Raw genomic sequence first — 7761 nt, 5'->3', positions numbered from 1 at the left:
ATTTTGCAATCTTTTTTTTTTTTTTTTTTTTTTTTTTTTTTTTTTTTTTTGTTTTTTTGGCCACACCCTGTGACGCTCAGGGGTTACTCCTGGCTATGCGCTCAGAAGTTGCTCCTGGCTTCTTGGGGGACCATATGGGACGCCGGGGGATCGAACCGCGGTCCGTCCTAGGTTAGCGCAGGCAAGGCAGGCACCTTACCTCCAGCGCCACCGCCCGGCCCCACTATTTTGCAATCTTAAATATATATTTACATATCAAATTGTAATAACATATACATGTAAATTAATACATTTTCATATGTAAACTGAAGCAAAATATAATGAGTTTTGCCTATATAAAACCTTGGTAACATTCTAATTTTTTCTAGAAATGTATTATTTTTATTTTAGGTTTCAATTTCTAGCTATACAAATGGATTTTTAAAAGTGGGAATTGATATTCAAACATAGAGTCTTACAGTGATTTCTTTGTTCTTGAGAACTGCATAGTTTTTCTTCTTACAAGTGTGTGTGTGTGTGTGTGTGTGTATGTGTGTGTGTGTGCGTGCGTGTGTGTGTGTAGATAGAGGCAGGGGTAGTGTTAAGAGATAAAAAGTGCTTTTTTCTATGGAGATCCTATGTATTTGAAGGATATAGGTTATTTTACTCATTATTTTCATTATTATTCCTCATTATTTTTTATTGTTTTTTGGATCACACCAGGCAGCGCTCAGAGGCTACTCCTGGCTCTATGCTCAGAAATCACCCTGACAGGCTCGGGGGACCACATGGTATGCTGGGATTCGAACCACTGTCCTTCTGCATGCAAGGCAAATGCCCTACCACCATGCTATCTCTCCTGACCCCTATTCTTCATTATTTTATGATAGACTCACTCAACATAGTAACAATGAGTTTTAGGTGGACTCTTCAGAGGAGAACAGAGTTAAGAATATTATATTGTATGTGATCAATATGGTTCAGAAAATTTTTTTCTGTGAGCATGCAAGAGAAATTTAACTTGGTGTTTCAATTTTACTATTCAGCTTAAATATTTGATGTTTGTAAAATTGTTTTTGTTTAATTATACTGCTTTATGTAAATCATGTTAAGCATTATTTAAATAAACTGAAGTCTTCTAGAAATCAAAGCTCTATTTCCATGGTTTTACAGGAAACAGTACTGGTTGGTTTTTCTCCTATATTAACCTTCCAAGATATTTGTCTAATGAGGAACCTTGAAAGACAAAGAACTTTATCTGGAGCAAAGATCAGAATTGTTTCCCATCTCACATTTATCATCTTTGTTCTGAGAAACCATAGGAAAACCTTCTTCCCCACAATTCTGAAAAGCTAGAAGCTGGAAATTACAATGCCATCCTGGTGGGAAAATGTTCATCTCTAGACTGCAGGCTTCCCTGACCATCTCACACAGTAGAAGCAAAGGATTCTGCTTATAGACTCTAAGTAGAAGATTTTTCCATACATGAGACTACACTTTTACCATCTAATTATCACCTTTCCCTAAAAGGACTACCTCATAACAACATTGCATAAGTTGCTAGGATTTTAAAATATAAATTAGGGAAAGACAAAGACATTGACTATTAACTATAAATGAGAATTGTTTTCTGGAGAAAAATTAGCTGACTACTGTCTGAAAAATACAAATGCCTAGTGCTGTAGAGATAATATAGGGTCAACCTTGTCTTGCATATATTTTACCCCCTTTTAATCTCCAGCACCAAGCCCCACCAAGAATAACACCTGCAGTGCAGAGTCAAAAGTGAGCCCGAAACACCTCTGGGTATGGACAAACAACATAACATCAAACAAACAAAACCAGCTTTCTTGTGTGTAGGATTCTTCTTATATGGATACCTCATGTTCTTACTGTCCTGTAGGGATTAAGACATGACAATGTAATGCAAATAGATGCTATTCTTCCCTAAGTATTAGAACTCTATCAAATCTAATAGAATTACCACTCCTGGGGGCCTTACTGACAGAAAAAGAACATCAATGGTCAGGAATACTGCATAAGCCAACAGATGCCTGGTTAAGTGTTAGAATGAAGAAACATTGTCATACACTTCAAAAAGACATGTGTTTTAACAAAGTCTCCACAGTTCCTCTTAGTCAACTGGGTAACTGCTAATTCTGGGACATCAATGCATATTTCTAGGGTGTGTGATTTTCCTTGCTGCTCCTCCATGTTGACTCATACTATCTCTTTCTGAATGAAACTTGAAACTTGAAACTAACCAGAATGAGTTAATGTCTTTACAAAAAATACTAGAAAGAACCAGGGAGAAACTGGGAGGAAGGTTATGATCTCCTCAAATGAAACCTGAACTCTAATATTTATCTGACGCAAGGTGTCAATCATGATTCTAATATTTCTGTATAAAATGAATTAGAAATCTTGATCTGACAATCAGATATTAAATTTGCTAGCTACAGATGCTGCCAACTCATAAATTTAAACAGTATTTGTGTGTGTGTGTGTGTGTGTTCACTATAGATTCTCTACCTGTTGTGCTATGACACCTAAGAGTTACATGTAAGGTCCCTGTAGAGTAAAAACACAAAATGTTGCAAACTGGCACTCTTCCTTGTCCAGAATTCTAAGCAGGCGCATGACTTCAAGCCTGGGGACCCCATACTTCTCTAATTCTGTTGTATCCTGCTCCTCGGCCAGGGATTGGTCCTATCTCCTGTTTGATCACTCACTAAATCCAAAACTATGAAGATGCACTAGCAAGTCTGCATGAAAACATTAGTACAAACATCTATTTTAGTGGGAGTAATGGAATGTGACACTCGTATTTCTCAGAACCCTATAAAATCTTTAAACTTAGTTAATTTAATGAAGTAACTAGGCAATTTTTGGGGTGCTTTTAAATAACACTGTATGGTCAGTACAATAATCCCCCAAAAGATGTATTTTTGTTGCAATTTGATATAAAAAAAACTCAATAGATCACTTTGTAAATAACTATGGACTCTAAACCTTCATCATTAACACCCACAAAACTCTAACAATGGATAAACAAAGGAACTCAGTTGCAGATAAGAACAGAAATCCGGGCAAGACCCCACACCCACAAAAATGCTTAAGATTGCTCAAGAAGGACCCAAAAATCAACATTCACTAGACAAACAACAGAATTTTTTAAATAAATAAATTAATTTAAAGACCATGCATTACATAGTTTCTCATAATATATTTGTTCCAAGACCAAACCCACCACTAGTGTAAAATTTTCTCTATCATTATCCTCCATAACCAACCATTCCCAAGCCTACACATTTGGCAGGCATAAAATGATATATTTTCTATTATTTATAGGTAAGTGGTAATAAAACTATTTTTATTAATTGTTTTGTTTAAGCACCATGGTTAAATATGTTTTATTGTTGTGTTTCAGTCATAGAATGAATGTATAATACCCTTCACCAGAAAACCCTTTCTACTACTGGTTGGGAGTAGGAGGGCAATGGGAGACATTGGTAATAAATTTATTTTTTTAAAACCATACCACAATAAAAATTGTGAAAATTAATTTCTCTTGCAATGAGGTCATTAGTTCCTTGTTGGGTTTGTTATGTGATTTGTTGTTGTTATTTTGTTATTTGTTTTGTATTTGAACTTTGGTGGCTTTGAATCCATGTTGATGTCTAACTTGGTGTGAGAGTATCGAAAAATTTGTAGTTGTAGCATGACCATGTATACTGTTCCATGGGCCTCAACTTTCAAGTTCTGTGGCTGATATTACAGTTTCTATAGGGCTTAGCTTCAGATATCAGGTCTTCTGGAACTATAAGAAGGTGGTGGAAGGGGAACCCATACTCACTCAAGAAAATTCTGGAAATGTCAACTCAAACATTGGCATACCTAGAGTTTTGGTCAGTTTGACATTTCTTCAGAGCTTTTTAGTTGAGTGGTGAAGCTGGGTCATAGGCAAAATGGCAATTTTAATCGTGGATGCAGCTGGTATGACAGTGGCATAGACTAGTTTTGCCCTCTCCTCTCAGATTGATGATCAATAGAAATAAGCAAGCTCTTGTAAGCAAAATTAAGAAATCACTAGGGGATATATTCAGTGAACTCAAAGAAGAACTTTTTCTGAATATAAGTGATTCCATACAAGTGGAATTGAAGTAGCTAAAGAACATACTACCAAGTCATGGTAACAAAATCTCATAAGGAGTGAACCATAGAGACAAACTTGAAGGGAAAATATAAAATAGCATTGGTAAGGAAGTCAAACAAGAAAAGAGAAACAAAGAATGGGGAAAATGTAAGTTACTTAATGAAAATAATAAAAATAAAAATAATATAAAATATATAATAATAAAAATATAAATAATAAAAATAATCTCCTAATTATAGGAATAGCAGAGGTAAGGAAAAAGTGTAATGGTACCAAATACTATATTTCCACCTAGTGGAATTGGGTCTAGAGCAAAAGTCACAGCAGGAAATAATCCAAACAAACCTGAGAGTGAAATATGCAAGAGAGAGAAGGAGAGAGAGAGAGAGAGAGAGAGAGAGAGAGAGAGAGAGAGAGAGAGAGAGAGAGAGAGAGATGACATTTCTCATGACTCCCCAGCTTGGGGTGGTCTCTATACTTAATAAAAATTGCAGTCTGAAAGGATAAAAACTGCAGTCTGGAAGGAATCTCTTCTCTCTCTCTCTCTCTCTCTCTCTCTCTCTCTCTGAGAGGATAACTTAGGTTCTCTCTCTGAGAGGATAACTTAAATATAATAGAAATAACAGAAGAAGCACAACAAACTTTCTATAAAAAATAGTACAGAAGAGTGTAAAAATGACATAATAAAATGACATATCAAATGAAAAAAGCTTTTAACCAAGAGTTCACTGTCCTGCAAAGCTCTCATTAGATGGGAGGTATAAACACATTCTCAGGCAACCAGACCTGATTATATGTGATAATGAAAATCAGCTCTGAATGAACCACTGAAAACCCACTTATATAAATCTGTCAGCTAATTGTAGAAGCAACAGCTCTACAAAGTAAAATGGCAGTCCTTTATATTAATTATATACTTGAAAATTAATGAACTAAATTCCCCCATCAAAAGTCATGGATGTTGGAATGGACATAAAACAATATACATTTTCTGCTTACAGGAAACACATTAGAATCAAAAAACACATCAGTAATCACAAGATAGGCATAGAGTAAAAGAATAGAAAGCAATTATATAAACTAATAGAAAAAACTAAACTAAAAAAGCTGGGACAGCCACACTTATATCACAAAACCTTTCCTAAAAAACTAATTCAGGACAGAGATAGATACTGCTTGTTTATGAAAAGACTGATAGACCAAGAAGTACTAAATCTAATAACAGATCAAATAAATGTTTGATCTGTAATATTTGTAAGGTTTTTTGTTCATAAATCTAGAGTAACACATGGGTAGAAATTTAATATATGGAGGACTTTAACATACCACTGTCAGCACTGGATATATCCATTTTTCAGGATACCAGTAAAGACACAAGAGCCCTAAAAGTAAAACTAGAAGAGCTGGGACTAATGTATTTATACAGAAACTTTCATCCTCAAAACAAAATAGAACTGATGCATGTTCTTTTCTAGTACAGAAAGAACATTCTCCACACAGATCACATCTTAGGGCATGAGCCTAAACTTACCTAAATTCACAAATATAAGAATCATACCAAACATTTAACCTTATATATCCAGTTAACATCATGTACAAAGGTAAAATCCAAATGGATTAAAGACCTAGATATTAGACCTAAAACCATAAAGTATATAGAGCAACATGTAGGTCAAATGCTCCATGACATTGAGACTAAAGGTATCTTTAAAGAGGAAACAGTACAGTATTCTCCATACAAGTGAAAGCAGAAATAAATAGATGGGACTATATTAAGCTGAGAAGCTTCTGCATCTCAAAGGAAATAGTGCCCCGGATACAAGAGCCACTTTCTGAGTGGGAGAAGCCATTAGATAAGGGGTTAATATTCAAAATATACAAGGCACTGACACAACTTTACAAGAAAAAATCATCTAGCCACATCAAAACATGGGGAGAAGAACTGAACAGACATTTTGACAAAAAAGAAATACAAATGGCTAAAAGGCACATGAAAAAATGCTCCACATCACTAATAATCAGGTAGATGCAAATAAAAACAACAATGAGGTACCATCTCATGCCACAGAGATTGGCACACAATAGAAAGAATGCGAACAATCGGTGTTGGCAGGGATATGAAGAGAAAGAAACTCTTATTCATTGCTGGTGGGAATGCCGTCTAGTCCAACCTTTGTGGAAAGGTATATGGAGATTTCTCCAAAAGCTGGAAGTTGAACTCCCATACGATCCAGCTATACCACTCCTAGGGATATATCCTAGGAACACAAAAATACAATACAAAAATCCTATATACATTGCAGCACTGTTTACAATAGCTATACTCTGGAAACAGCCTATATGTCCCTCAATTGATGAATGTCTAAAGAAACTATGGTACATATATACAATGGAATATTATGTAGCCATCAGAAGAGATGAAGTCATGAAATTTTCCTATACATGAATATATATGGAATCTATTATGCTGAGTGAAATAATTTAGAGGGAGGGAGATAAACACAGAATGGTCTCACTCATCTATGGATTTTGAGAAAAATGAAAACCATTTGTGTAATGATTCTCAGAGAGGAGGACTGGAGGTTCCAGCTCCCAATATGAAGCTCACCACAGGGATTGTTTAGTGCAGTCACAGAAATAATTACACTGAGTACTATCATAACAAAATGTGACTGAATGAGGGAAGTAGAAAGCCTGTCTAGAGTACAGGCCAGTGTGGGGTGGGGAGGAAGGACACTTGGGATATTGGTGATGAGAATGTTGCACTGGTGAAGGGTTTTATATATATATATATATATATATATATATGTGTGTGTGTGTGTGTGTGTGTGTGTGTATGTGTGTGTGTGTGTATGTGTGTGTGTGTATAAATCAAAATAAAAAAGGGAAGATAAGGCCTCCCAATGATTACCACAGGCTGTGTTCTTTACACTGACTATATAGAAGAGGAGGTACAGTAAATGCTCCCCATATACACCTCCAACCAGGCCCTTTGCCTGGTCTGTAGTGTGAATGGGGTGGGGGGAGAATCTTACCAACCATCTTATCAGACTAAATTGCCATAGAGATAGATAGCAAGCACATAAAGAAGATGTGAAGAAACTTTAACACTTGAAGATTGAACAATATGATACTAAATAAAGCATACCAAAGACAAAATCAAGAAGAAATAAAAATATCCCTAGGACTAATGATAATAAAGAAGCCAATTACCAAATCTATGCATCAAAGAAGAAACAGTACTTAGGGAGAAATTCATAGCTATAAAGAAAATGATAAATATAAAGAAAAAGATAAAATCAACAACTTAAATGTTTATCTTAAATGTCTGGAGAACATGAATACAGAGGCTAATTGAAAAAAAGAAATAAAAAATGGAGCAGAAATTAGCGATATAGAAACCAAGAAAGTAAGACAAAAAATCAATGAAACTGTAAGCAGTTTATTTAAAAGAATAAAGAAGAAAGACAAACTGTTTATCTGAGGAAAAATAGAAGTTGTTGAATGAATTGCATCAGAAGTAAAATAAAACACAACAGAACCCCTGTAAACCTATGACATATGAGAGTTTACTATGAACAACTCTACTCTGTTAAGTTGGAGAACCTAAAAAAAAATGGACATTT

The 7761-nt window shown here is 35.1% G+C and overlaps 1 non-coding gene across 1 annotated transcript; it reads left to right on the top strand.

Moving 5' to 3' along the window:
• The first annotated feature begins 7029 nt into the window (after positions 1 to 7029).
• LOC126032741 (small nucleolar RNA SNORA51) lies at positions 7030 to 7161 on the top strand. The gene has a single exon (XR_007503957.1). It is a non-coding gene; the product is annotated as a small nucleolar RNA SNORA51 (small nucleolar RNA).
• Positions 7162 to 7761: the final 600 nt, after the last annotated feature.

This window comes from Suncus etruscus, chromosome 16, assembly GCF_024139225.1.
Source record: "Suncus etruscus isolate mSunEtr1 chromosome 16, mSunEtr1.pri.cur, whole genome shotgun sequence".
Lineage (NCBI taxonomy): Eukaryota > Metazoa > Chordata > Mammalia > Eulipotyphla > Soricidae > Suncus > Suncus etruscus.
Note: the sequence above shows the minus strand (reverse complement) of the source record. Positions and strands in the feature narration are given on the sequence as shown.